This window comes from Felis catus, chromosome F1, assembly GCF_018350175.1.
Source record: "Felis catus isolate Fca126 chromosome F1, F.catus_Fca126_mat1.0, whole genome shotgun sequence".
Classification (NCBI taxonomy): Eukaryota; Metazoa; Chordata; class Mammalia; order Carnivora; family Felidae; genus Felis; species Felis catus.
Genome location: NC_058384.1, coordinates 52,105,926 through 52,120,922, shown reverse-complemented (window position 1 = coordinate 52,120,922; position 14,997 = coordinate 52,105,926). Strand labels below are relative to the sequence as shown.

Here is a 14,997-nt window from a genome sequence, read left to right as displayed (position 1 = left end):
CAAATCTCATATTCCATACATTTGTTCCCTCAAAAGAAGCCAAATAATTCTTTGAGAGCGTAGTACAAAAATCTCATTGCCTCAGTTTAGACTTTTCTGACAGCCAGACCCCAAGATAGAACTACCATACTTATCAGAATTTAGCTTAACTAACAGACTCTGAATTTTTTATTCAAATTATCCACATTTTATAGGCTATTTCTCATCCTTCACAGGACTCTCACAATAGAACAGATGCATTAACAAGAACTGTTGTTGTTTTTTCAAACCCACAAAAGGACTGGAAGACTATACAAGCAATTGTAGTTAAGTATTCTCTGGTGTCAAGCCTGTGATACTTGACATGATTTGCTAAGTTGTTAAATAGCTAGAGCCAAATAAAGAAAGTAGCTTCTCCTTGTGCTAAACATATTTATGGCCTTGTTTAGCAAAAACTCTTAAGAGAAAGAGTCATATTGTTGCAATATGAAAATTCCATCTTCAATTCTTATCACAACAGAGAAACTTGAAGTCAAATAGACCACAAGTACTCTAAGATCATGGATGAAATAATAAAAAAGTAAAGTTTGATGTGTATTCAATAATTCAATTAATTGTGATATAGAAGCAACCGAAATGTCAACTGGTAGATTAATGGACAAAGAAGAGGTGATACATACATACCATTGTATGTCAACTATACTTCAACTAAAACAAAAGAAATACTACCAGTAAGCTAAATTAGGAAAAAAAATAATGACTTGTGAAGACAAGCTCTAAAGAAGGTATTTTTGGTTGACATGTTCACTGAAATAATTGATAGGAAATTTCTAATTAAAGTCAACCTATAATCATCAGATGCACTTTACTGTCTTATGCTAAAACCAAATAAACAAGTTTTATGTGTGCTCTCAACTATAATACAAATGTGCATGATGCTGTGATTGGTAACAATGCCAAAGCTTAGGACTCATTTTTAAAAATATGAGTGAAATTGATAGGAATCTGAGTTTCTTCTGGGCACAAAGTTTTCAAATTTTCCATAGTATTTCAAATTTATCGTATTCTAAAATACCTGCGTGCGTTCAGTCAGTTAACAGTCTGACTCTTGATTTCAATTCAGGTCAAAATCTCATGGTTTGTGAGTTTGAGTCCCGCATTGAGTTCTGCTCTGATAGCACAGAGCCTGCTTGGGATTCTGTCTCCCTCTCTGCCCCTCCCTGGCTTGCTCTATCTCTCAAAATAAATAAAAATAAACTTCAAAAACATGTAAAAACAAAACAAAACAAAACATGGCAGATTGCTCAGTACAACATAGTTAAGAAACATGTTTTTTTAATATAATCTTGCATAAAGGAGGTGTGACCAGAAAGTCTGATTATTCAGATTTAGAGGATATTCTAAAACTGTCTAAACCAATTATAAAAGTAAAATAAAACCTCAGATATTTCACAATTGCCATATCAACATCTCAATGTACTAGAATTCTTTGGATTGAAAATATTTTGATTTGATTCAATTGAGTCAGTTAATCTAATACAGTTTTTAAATATAGTCCATAAGGTCATGAGCTCTGGAGTCCAATATTCAGGCTTTTCTTTCTTTTCATATCCTTTTGATGTCTTTTAGTGTTGTACTGGAGCAATCAGCCAGATCGATGTACACAGATTCCTTGAGTGTGTGTGTGTGTGTGTGTGTGTGTGTGTGTGTTTTCTAATAAAAAGATTTTCATTAAAAGTTGCTGATTCCTTCTAGCATAGGCAGAATTTAAAAGCACAAAAGCCTTTTGAAACTGTGAAGCCATTTAGCATTTACTCAACTAAATTTTTAGCCTCTGTGCTCCATTATACATTCATAAGATGGATTTCTTTCTTTTTTTTTTTTTTCCTGGTTGTACTTCATTGATCATGACCAAGAAAACCAGAGAATTTTTTCTTCAGGGTTACTCAGCTTTCATACAAGTAAATCAAAAGTGCCATAGCATCATCTTGGCACCCCAAAGAACACTGCTTTCAATTCCTTCCAAATGATCTGTTTTCTTGTGTCAAAGCTAAATGATAAGAACATAGTAAAGAAGGAGGCAACAGTTCCAGAGTTCTATGTTGTGCAATGAATTCCTTGTTTTATTATAACCACAAATATTTATCAAGTGCTTTTAATGATTCATGTACTATTCTAAGTCTTTTAGAAGTGTCTATTATTAAAACTCACAACAATCTTACGAGGTAGAAACTGTGATTATTTTGAGGTTACTTCAAGGAATTTCAGGTTTACAGAGGATAAGCAAACTGCCTATGGTCATGTAGCTCAAAAAAGGGGCATTCCAGAATTTAAATTCCTGTAGTCTGACTTCAGAGTGTATGCTTTTAGTCAATATACATTGCTGTCCTGCTGCTGGATGTGACATGACAGTCAGCTGAATCTACATGTCATCACAGTTTTCTAAGTTAGTATCTGAAAAACTTGGATTATTTTAAATTGTAAGGAAAACAACTAAGAATTGAACAATAGCAAAATTACATTATGGGTGAACTGTGTATAGATTTACTTAATAATTAAGGCCTAGATAGAGAACCCAGAAAGCTTTGTTTCTTCTGTTTCTACTGCATGAAAAAGCTTGTGTCATCATGAGAGGCTGAGTCTCAGGCCTGAATGAGGTTGCCATTCTTTTTGGTTTTGTGTTTGTGTGGTAGTCCTGTGTGCACAATTATTTTGCCTTTAGGGACTCCTTACACGTTTGCTTAAATTGAATCTCTGCCACGTAAAACATTCTGTCCTCGTCACAGATACTGCTGTTATTCTGATCCGTTTACTTTATATTCTGCTATCTGTTTCCATCTCTTTGCATTTTCATTACTGGATGAGTTGTGGAGACTGATCTCTGTTTAGGCAGAAAAACATAAACTTTTCTTTTCATGCATTTATATTTTGCATAATGTATTGCAATAATCTGGGCTCAAGTTCTCTGTTCTAAATTACTTGCCATGCTACTTTTTAATGTCCTCCCTCAGCATATTAAATTTTATATTGTTTTTTTTTTATTGAATTCTGTTATTGGGATCCAGTTTGCTAAGAAGGGTTCACAGGACTTCTTTGAAACTATCTGTTCACTTACAGGCAAGACATGTGAGCAAATGTTGTTCTGGTTTAGGGGCATTTCGTAAGCCATAATGCTCACTCCTGGAATTCTACACTGACTGCATTTGTTTGAGAAGATAGGAGTGGACAGCCTCACCTGGCTCTCACTTAGACTGAAGAGAACATTCTGCTGATGTGCATCTCAGTTTTCTCAGAAATACCTTTGTATTTTCACTTGCTGGAAGGATCTAAAATTGCCTTTCCTTGATATTAGAGTAGAAAAATGAAAGACTGCAGATGGATTTAGAAAGAATAGAGTCTAAGCAGTTGTACATATTTTGCTTTGTTTATGTTTCTAACTTTGGCTACTTTATCCTTAGGAAAAGGAAATTTACTTATGGTTTAGTGCACTCACATTCTACTTTGACAATTCAGAAAAATAAATACATAAATAAATAAATAAATAAATAAATAAATAAATAAATAAAACAAAACAACAACAAAAATGAAACCTCACCATTTGCCCTCCATTTTCATCCCTGATAATATTGCTCTGGAGGATATCCTGTTTTAGGTGACCCCTTGCCTTCTTGCCCAAGTCCACACGTCATGATTACCTGTCATCTGCTTGAAAACACTTCAGCATCAACAGTGCAACACACATGAGCTAGTTAATTTAAACTAATATAAACTAACAAGTTACTCCAATCAGGAATGGTCAGAAGATCTATATTGTGATCTTAACCAAATATCTCAATAATCACACATGTTTGCAAATGATCATGTTGAAGGTCTAAAATGGGTTTTCTGGACATGATAAATATTAGACTTAAGATCTCATTGGTGAAACTGAGGATTTTTAAGATCATGATTTTGCTAAAATAACTTTAGCTATATACCTGATCCTTAGATGATCAAAGTATAAGAATCAAAGGGTATCCTACTGTAACTGTTTTTTAAAGATGGCACCTGAATCACTCCCCTAAGCAGTCCTGGGTCCAGTCATATAAGGTAAGACTTCTGGTTGCCAGATGCCAACTGTAAGGATGAACAAATGCTTTTTCTGGAATAGCATCACAACAGTCTTAAGTGAACTTTATGCAAGATAGTGGCTGGTGCAACATAAAGGTGGAAAGGTAGGACTTCATCACGCTTACAAACAGGTTGAATAAAGTGTTTTGAATTTGCTGGGTAATAAATATTTGTTTAATACAAGTCTGTATATATGACAGAATTTGGACTAAGACTTGTTTTTACGATAAGCTGGTGGTGAAGCTACACAAGACTAGTTAAACCTAATTCCACTTTAAGATTTATGAATCTACCATTATTACCAAATTGGCCTGGTGCAGGAGTAGTTGTTGTCCATACTCCATTTTCATACTAAGTATTTCATCCATAAATTATCTTCAATTCTTCCATACTTTCAACATCTCTCTCCACTGTTTTATTTTATGATTATTGTAAACATTTTTCTCTATGATATTAAAAAAATTTCCTCTAGTTACTGAAAACCTGCCTTCCTTTTCTTGCCACCAACTCTCTGAATGAGTGTTCACTTGATCTTTCTACCTCCTTATCTCCATTTTGCACCTTAGAATTCTCTGACACTTCCCCAGATCTCTACATGACTTTTTGTTAATTAAGCCAATGAGCGGTTTTCACTTGTTCTCTCATTTGGCCTCCTGGCAGCATTTGATACAATTGGCCTCCTCACTCTCTTGACTTCATGGCACTACTCTGCCCTCATTCAATCTTTTCATTCTGATTAATAATTCTCTGTTGCCATTGAGGGTTCATTTCCCTCTGCCCAGCCCTTAAATATTTATATTTTCTGATTAAACAATAAACCAAGCATTGTGTTTATTGCAACATGTTAATGCTCTTCTCCAACACTAATGAGATGCATGCTGTGTTTGCTCCCTTACCTGCAACCTTCTGTTGGCTGTTTATCTGCAGGGGAGTGTAAGTTCTGTACTGCAAGGGTAACATGAAACCAGAACCTCCTGTATGGTTCTTATTTCAGCTAAGAGTTAATTGTTTTCCTCGCCCTGGTTATTCCTAAAATGTTTTAAAAATAAGTGCAAGAGATTTACTTTATAAGTCCTAGAATTCACTGGAATCAAAGTCCATGACTGCTTTGAAGATAAGGCTGAAGATGACCTTCATCAAAACAACAACAAAGTTTTACAGTTTAGCACTATATAGATTTAGGGGCTTGCCTCTTAGAAAGTTGGAGGCACTCTGAGGAATTGGTAGAAAGAAATATGAGAGGGTTGACAAACAGTTTAACTTCTAATTTGAGAGTCTACCAAATGATTCCTGTGAACTGGGTCTATCCATTAGAGAGAGTAGTAGTGACATTGTATGGGTGATTCTCTGATAGGAGTGGTGAAGGAGAAATTATAGTTTGTAAAACATTATCATGTGATTCTAAATTACAGACTTGCCATACTGACTATGAAATTGAGACATCAAAGAGGGCATTTTGCTCAGTGACAAATGGATGATGTATAGGTTTTGTTTTCATATTTGGAAAATGAAAAGAGAACTAATACAGACACAATAATAATGTGTTGTTTGAAATATTATAACATTGGACTGTCATAGATAAAACATTTTGGGTGTTATTTTCCTAAACATATGATTATATCTATAATTTGAAAATTGGGTATAAAAAGTATTCTAAAATATTAGACATAATTTTAAATGATATAAAACTTATGTTATATTAGATCTTGGTTATTTTTGTTTAAACCAAATTTGGAAATATTTTATGATTTTCCACACTTCCTTCCATCACAAATGTTAACAGAAAGATTATATATACAGACAACCCACAAATTTATCCTTTCAGCCCAAATCCCTTTATTCTCATTAATCAACTGTCTAATTAACATTTCCCCAAAGTTATCCTGCACAATCAGAAAATCCCCATGAATAAGAGTAATTCATCTCATTTCCTAACACAACTTTAGCTTGTCCTATGATCCACAGAGGAAATGGCAAATGCCAAAGCTGGATACTTAAGAGCCACTGGCCTTCCTTTCATTCAGCCTCCATATTTAAAAGGTTATTTTTTTAGCCTACTTAAACTGTCATAACAAAATACCATAAACTAGATGAGTTAAACAACAGAAAATTTGGTTTTTCATGTTGTTGAATTTGGGAAGTCAAGAATCCAGGTATAGACTAGTTTGGTTTCTGAGAGCTTTCTTCCTGGCTTGTAGATGGCTGCCTTCTCCCTATATCCTCCAATGGTGGAGTGAGAGAGCTAGGATATCTCTTCCTCTTCTCATAAGAGCACCAGATGTATTGGATTAAGGTTCCACTCCTAAGACCTCAATTAACCTTTATAATTTCCTCACAGGCCCTATTTATAAATACAGTCACATTGAAGGTTAGGACTTTAGCATATGAATTTTGGGAGGACACCAACATTCAGTCCATAATAGTTAAGTAGTTTTCTAAATTTTACAAATATATTATCTCTTACAGTGGTCATTCCTCATTTCAAGATCTTATTATTTCTCATCTGCATTATAACAACCTATTAACTGTCTATCTCTGACATCTGGTATCATTATATTAATTTGCCCTTCATGAATACATGTTTTATACTGCCCCCAAAGTGACATTTCTAATATGTTGTTTCTCTACTTTTGAAGCATTTGAGGGGATTAATCCTGTGGAATCTCCAGAATAAGAGCTTCTGATCTTGGCTCTACCACTTATTAGTTCTGTGGCTTTGACCAATTAATTACCTAATGTCTCCAAGTCCTCTTTCACTTCTTTAAAAAGGTGAGAATAATCATAGCATCTACCTCATAAGGTTTAATGTAAGCATTAAATGTGACACCGCATGAAAGACACATAGCTCAGTGTTGTTCATACAGTAAGTTTTCAATAAAGGCTGACTGTTATTATTTTACCCAATTAATGTCTCATCTGGCTCTCTTCAGCCTTTAAGATAAACCACAGTGTCCTTTCGATAATATATGATTAACGCTCTTGGATTAAACCCTCAACTTATTTACTTTTATTTTTCCAAGGATTCCCTACTTCTTCCCTGGGTTAATCATACTGATGCATCTATAGCTCTTTATACTCCCCTACCTGACCTCTAGGCCTCAAGACATAACCTCTGTCTGCATTTAGCACTCTTCCTGCCCTTCTCCGGTAGGTGGCACCTGCCTAATCATCATTCAAGACTCAACTCAGGAGTTTTCCAACTAAACTTCCATGAGCCCCCCTTAGAATCTAGGGTATGTTCTCCTCTCCCCTCCCAGGACTCTGGCAGCAGTCATGCTTATCTCTTTCAGACCATGAATTATAGTATATGGTAATTTCCTCTTTATCACTCTCCTCTTCTAAAGTCTACCTTTCATCAAGATAATGCCCACACATGTGGTTCTTATTATTTGTTTCTATTTTCTTTTCTTAGTTTTGAATTTAAACATAGGGACTTAGAAAAATAAGAGGTATTAAATAAATGTCCCAAATGGATAAATATGCCATACCCCTTTTAAAATATCCATATTCTTATCTGCATAAACAAATAGACACCATGGTCTTTTTAGCCTTCTATTAAATTCAAACCTAAACTAATATTTCTTTACCCTGATCTGGATGCCATAACTGATGGTATTCTGTACCTAATTTTGTTGTTTTTTTTCTTTTTCAATGCAAATCTAGAAGATGGAATTTTTTAGACTCTTTTAATGAGCTGAAGTGGATATTCAAAATAATTCTGTTAAAGCAGAGAAGACCATTTCAGCACTTTGAAATATTTTAATTCTTTTCTGCCCCTCCAACCTATATTACACTCATTTTATAGTAAAGCACTAACCTTAATTGGGTTTCCTATTATTTTAGTACAAAGAATGCAAGATTATACAGAAACAGACTTCTCTCATTTCTTTCACTGTAAAGTAAGGATCATAATTATGTGATTTAATGCTATGCAAATATCAGAGTAGAAGTTTGTTTTTATGCCATCATGAACTTAAGTAGTTTGTATTTTCCCGCATACTCATGTTTTTGCTTTCCTTGGGTTGCTGATTGGGCTGCAGTTGTATTTTGTTATTCACTGGTAGGTGTTAGATGAAGTTATAGGTAAAACTGCAAGTCCCTATAGATAGCTGGTATACACTTAGTCAGCTAAAAATAACTGAACATTCTTAGGGTGTTCAATACAGGATCAAAGCGTAGAGTGCAGAGAAGTGACCTCAAATCGAACACATCTTGCACTGCTGTTTGTCAACAGTAAATTACATCTGATTTTAAACAAGAAAAGGAAAAACTACTGGCGACCTGTGAGTGCGCTTCATATAAGGATCAATACAAAGGAGAATAGCCTTTTTAGCTTTTTCCAAGTTCTCTGACTTCCTGGAGCAAATTGGCAGTACTTTTTGATCATTCTCAATTAATAGCACTCTCTCCCTAAGCCAGAGAGTCTATAGTCCTGGGGGCCACAGAAGGGCTGGGGGCTTCACAAGGAACATAATGCGAGTGTTACAGGCCGAAGACTGCTTTGCTTTAAAAAAAAAAAAAAAAAAAGAAAGAAAAGAAAAAGAAATTGATTTTCAACTTCTGTAAATAGAATTAGGAACTCAGAACTATGTGCTGGGAAATGGAGCCAGGGAGAATTTTGTGTTTTTGCAAGCCTTATTTTGAAGTGTACAAATTAGTGATTTCTGGAGCAATTTCAAATCAAAACGGCACTAAACTCAAACCTTTTTAACCAAACCTTTGAAGATACTCATACAGATTTTTTTTTCTTTTTATGATGATGAAAACAAACTACAATCTTACTCTTTACCTGAATGCAAATGTTTTGTTCTTATATATTTTTCAGCAATTCTTTGGAGTTACAAAGAAACACTGACACATAAACACCTTGAGTATGTCTCAATATTTGATTTGGACAATGACTTGTAATTAATTTTCAGTGAATCTTAAAACCCTTGGCAAAACAAATAAAGAAAAATGGATGATACGTTCCAAATCACTTTCATTATTACCATTCCTGTGGCTAAAGTGAACCAGTTTATTACACTCAGGGGGAAAAAAAAAGTAAGAGAAGAGGGGAGAGAAAAATCATAATAAAATGAAAAGTAGAGCTGAAGAGAAAAGCAAAAAGAAAAAGGAAGAAATGCATGTATTAAAAAGTAATAGTAAAATGTGCTGGTTAGGAAGGTGGGCTTTGGAATAAGATAGGTCTATATCTGGATCCAAATTATGACAACATTTAATTACTTATGGTGTTATATTTTGAGAATAACAATAAAGGACATAGGAAATACTCAACAAATATTAGCTTTTAATTATAAAATATTCAGAATTGTAAGTTCACTATGAATTCCACAGGTTCCTAAGTTTTTTTTTTTTTTTTTTTTGGTAATGGCATTTACATGTAGATTTTGAATTTGCATGGTGACTACTCATAAAATTGGGTGTTAGTCGGTTTGCAGAATTGTTTGCTGCAAATCAGTTGCCAAGGAATTGGACATACTGAATCTTCCTTATGAAATTCAGCTGCATCTTGACATTTTAATAATGCTTCCTTAATGAATTGAATGGAATTAATCAAATAAGATTAATCAGTCAAATAAGATTGAACAAATGCAGAGAAATAAATGCATCAAAGTGGTAGATTTGAGTATTTTCAACTCTAGACTAGAAGAATAAAGTAAAATTAAATAATTTCATAAAGTTTGTGTTTAGATTAGTGGATAGATTATTGAAGAAAATCTGAAAATCCTAAAAGAAATTCAAATATGTATGTTTTTTAAATGTTATTAAATGCTCCTCTCTGCCAGGTTTTGCATGTGTCCCCATGTATAAACAGGTCTATAAAATAGACACCGTTCCTATTCTTATGGAACTTATTACTTAGTGGGGGCTACAGTTCAACAATCAAGTAAATAAGCAAATACAGAATTCCAAAATGAATTTATTCTATGTTTATAGAATACACAAGAGAGAATAGTGGGAAGTGAGAAGTACTTCCATGGGGGTTTCAGGGAATAATATCTGAATTAGTAAAATTTAAGCCAAAACTTTAGGGACAACAAAGAACCAGTTATTAATAGAAGTGGGGAGCAGAATCATCTGGAGGGGATACTACGTCTAACCACTGAACAGCATGCGAGAAGGTACCTACCTGATTGAGGAATTGAGATGAGTGCGGCTGGAACGTGTGAGGGTAACCGTGATATATACATTTAAAATGAATGATACTTGGGTTAGACTTCTCTTAAAAAAAAAAAAAGACTCCTCTAACAGATGCCCATCTGTTTGCCTTAAGAGGTAGGGGATAAGAGTGGAAACTGGCTGTGTCCGTGGCTATTCACAGTGTGGTACATAAATCAGCAGGGTCAACATTACCTGGGAGCTGGTTAAAAATGCAGAGTCCCAGGACCCACCCCAGGCTCCGGGGAAAAGAATGCACTTTCACAAGATCTCAAAGTGATTTACATGCATAGTTTGGGATCCCTGGTGTAGGAAAGTACGAAGGATGACCTGAAGTTGTTGGAGAGATGGTCTGGATAGAAAGAACTAGATTGATTCAAGGTACATTTTGTACACAGTGTAATGAGGTAATTTAATAAGGTGGGCATCTTTTTAACTCTTCCATCAACATATTTCTGAATAACTGTGAGAAATAAACATGTCCTGTGTTGCCAGGTTTGCCTGAGTTTTTCATCCAAACTGTAAAATGTATTTAGTTTCCTGGTTTATTTAAACAAACAAGCAAAAACAACAATGACAAGAAAAAACCCACAAAAAAACAAACACCCTATATAACACTTCAATTTTACTCCATAGCAGACTGGATTTCATTATAAAATTAGACTGTTAATTAAAACTATGATTAAAAGTTTGATATATTTACTGTGTTACTTTATATAACCTTATGGACCTTGAACAAACCAAGCACACAGATCTTACAAATTACAAAATCACAGAATGTATTTAATGTAATGACAAAGATTAAAACTTTGAAGGCATTGGGATTTGGACATCTATTAAAAATAAATATGCCAATATCCCTTCAGTCAACATGAAACAAACATTACTCTGTGCTGATTACGTGCTATACTACGTCCTATGTAGTAAGATATGTGAATAAGAGACTGGCATCTAAATGAAAAAAATATTTGCACCAGCATTGAGCAATAGGAGAAAAATAGGGTAAAGACGCTCATGTTTTCCTAATTTGAATTGTCCACCTTTTAGGTAAATGTGCATTCACTTAATATATCCAAACGGCTCAGTAATTCAGAATGTGATTAACTCAAATGCAACACTAATCTACTTGCAAATCTAGTTCTCTGGGAAATGAGGAAAGATGGAAAGGCTGTTTGAAAATGGTAACATCTGACCTATTACAAGCCTGGGTGAAAAAAAAAAAAAAAAAGAAATAGTTAGACCGCTGCAACAAAACAAACCCATAAAAGCACAAAACGGGAGTGCAAGCCATTTACCTTTACAACAGCTGCACGGTGCAGATGAATCAAAGCACTGCCAGCAATAAACGGATCTGGTCAATGTCAATTTTCCCCAGGCATCTGGTATTGTCACTAGTGATTTTACTGAAGATTACCCATCAGTTAGTGCAGATTTGTTTTTTAATTGGCCCTCACTGCACCTGCCACATTTTTCTTGTTCTTGGTCCCAGAAGCTTTTGCAGAGAAGAAGAAGGTGGCTATCTGGAGAATATATTCTTAAGGCACACCATGAAGGACATTCATGAGAACAATTAAGTTTTAATACTAGAGAAAAAAAGCACCCTTGCTTAATATAAGGAAAAGGAAAAGGCAATCATTAATGAATTAGGAAGAAGGAGCAAAAGCATCTGCATTATTATAATTTCAGCCTTGGAAGGTGATCATTTTCACAGTATTTTTTTTAAATTTCCTATAATAGTCAAGTATGACATGCTGGAAGTAAATTATGAACAGGTGGGCAGGGTGTCCAGAGGGCAACACCACTCATCAGGTTGACAAAGCAGCAAGACAGATCACAGGATAATCAGCAGGTGGGTAGGGAAGCAGCAGGCAAAATGATTGGCTACATAGTATTTGGCATTAATTACAACTGTTGAAATGCTCGGGGTGATTTTATTTTAAGGTGAAGAAAACAAAAATATGGTTTGGAATTTCATGTTACCTTACTGATCTATGTGTTTTGGAATCATTTCATATGATGATTCTATTATACTCTGATATACAAATATTACACATTGGTGTAATGTAATAAGCAAATATGGTCAATGTCAGTTTTTCCTAATTTGAATTGTCACTTATAAATCATTTACGAGCACTTGTTTGACTTTCTCATAACCATCCACTATATGTTCCAGAAATGAATATAGAATTACAGAAATGAAGATGTGAAAAAGTATCAGGATTGTTTCTACATTATTAGTTTATATAAGCCAATAAAAACATATCATTAAAATGGAAATATTGTGTAAACACTGGAAGTTCAAACTTTGGACCAATATACAATGCTAAACAAACTTATTAAAAACAGCAACAGATTCAAAGGCCAGTTTTCTGGAGAATCTATATATTCCTACAAAGAAAAAATATCTATTACTAGTGAGATTAACCCACTTTAGGACATAAACCCTTTTGGGAGGGGGCTATTAAGCTAGGAGGAAAAAAAAAGCCTTGGTGGAAGAATTTAGCTTATTTTTAGAGGTAAATTTCAGCAAGAAAATTATTAGACAAAAAGATTTGCCTGAAAAAAAGACTGTAAAAGGCAAGGAAGAGGAAGGTTATAGAAATAAACATTAAGAACACTGGACTCTAAATGAAAGTAGAACAGGAGTAGGTTGAGAGAAAATGCTAGAAACCTCAACATTTTGCCACACAGGAGTGTTGGCTTTGGTTTTTGATTTGATGAAATAAGGGAATGCATTTATGCATGGATACTAAATGCTGTGGAATGAATGTGTCCCACCAAAGTTCGTATTTTGAAATCTCAACCCTGGTGTGATGGTATTAGGAGGTGGGGATCTTTGAGAACTACCTAGGGCATGAGGGCATAGCCCTCACAACGGGATCAGTACCGTTACAAGAAGAGACACACACCAGATCTTCCTGTCTCTCCACTCTGCACCATGTGAGGACACAGGGAGACTGCCACCTGCAAACCAAGAAGTGGGCTCTCACCAGACAGTGTATCTGCCAGTACCTTGATCTTTGACCTCCTAGTTTCCAGAACTGCTGGAAATAAACATTGTTTAAGCCACGTAGTCTATGTTAACTTGTTTTAGCAGCCTGAACTTCAAGTGTTGAGAGATGAGAGAGAGATAAAGGAAACATAACAATAATTGGTTGCAAAATTTTAATATATTTCATAATGAATCAGTTACCTATGCTGAGAAGTTTGTCATGTTTTTCAAAAATGTTATTTAAGCCTCAATAGGAGCACTCATTCAAACGTTCAGTCGTTTCCCATTAAGCTAGAGAGTTTAGCACACTTAATTGAAAGAAGGAAAGTGGCTGGTTTTACTGGCATTAAAATGTAAACAATCATAAAAAAGCATTAGTAATCTCCTCATTAACTGATTTGCAAAAAAAAAAAATTCTGTATTTAATAATTGCATTTTTATGCTTTAGGTCTTATTTAAATTAGCAAAATTGTATTTATACCTTACATTCTTGAAAATGACTCTATTTTCCATAGCCAAGGCTATGGGTGCCTAATGGAAGTGTCATTGTTGATGAATAAACGAAAATAACACCATTCCATGGTACTTTTCAGTTTGTAGATGGAGCGTTATCTACCGTGGTTGAGAAGTAGATGGAAAATATCCAGAATTAAAAGTAAATTTTTGTATCTCCTGTATCTAGGGGGCAATGGGTTTAATTTAAAAGTCTGACAACAACTATGCACCAGTAGAGGGAAACTGACCTCATTCTCACATTCAAAGATAGTTTTGGAAGGAGATTTCCTCTACAGTGTGTTAGTAAATGTTAAGTACTTAGAACAGAGCCTGGTTCCTAGCCATATATACGTGCTAATTGTACTTGTTGTTATTATTGATTGATTGATTGAAGTAGTAATTGTGCCTTGATGAATATCTTAAAGGTGGCTAGAAAGTCAATAGGACTTATTTTTGTAGTATGCAAAACTTTTTAGCAGAAACTTGGATACTTGCTAAATGCCTACTGTGGTCAACAGAACAAATTAACCCCTAAAACATACACATGTCCTAATCCCTAGAACCTGTGAATGTTCCCTTATTTTCCCAAAAAGTAAAACAAAACAAAGCAAAAAGATCTAGGCTTTTTGTAGTTTTGACTGCAAGAGTGATCTTGACATGGGGAGTTTATCTTGAAATAACTGGCTGAGCTCTAAATGCAATACATGTATACTTACAAGAGTGAGATTTTAATCAAAGAGGAGGTGATATGAAGACTCAACAGAGACATTTGAAGAGGCTTGTCTTGGTGATTGGAGCGATACAGGCACAAGTCAAGGGAGGTTGGCAGCCACCAAAAGCTGGAAGAGGGAAGGAACAGGTTCTCCTCTAGAGACTCCAAAGGAGTGTGGACCTGCTGACACCTTGTTTATGGCCCAGTGATACTGACTTCAGGTCTGTAGCCTCAAGAACTTTGAAAGAGCATATTTCTGTTCTCTAAAGCCACCATGTCTGTGATAATTTGTTACAGCAGTGTTGGAGGTGGATATTGAGAAAATGTGACTTTGAGCTGACCCTTGAGCTGGAGCTGAGGCTCCTCTCCCTCTCCTCTGTCTTTGGAACATATGTTCTTGTGCTATGAGACACTTCAAGATCACAGCATTGAAAGAGCAAGATGTGACGGAGACCACGTAGACTGCATACTTGACTGAACACTATTAAGATCTCTATATGTAAACTGAAGATTCTGGTGGGCAGGTGCGGAGATCTACTTGTCTTGC

The 14,997-nt window shown here is 35.0% G+C and overlaps 1 long non-coding RNA gene across 1 annotated transcript in view; it reads right to left on the bottom strand.

Annotated features, from left to right (window-relative positions):
- Positions 1-13,402: 13,402 nt before the first annotated feature.
- Positions 13,403-14,997, bottom strand: part of LOC123382941 — a 111,066-nt gene continuing 109,471 nt past the window's right edge. Inside the window, exon 5 of the long non-coding RNA XR_006592143.1 lies at positions 13,403-14,577. This is a non-coding gene — a long non-coding RNA (uncharacterized LOC123382941). The remainder of the gene's footprint in view (positions 14,578-14,997) is intronic.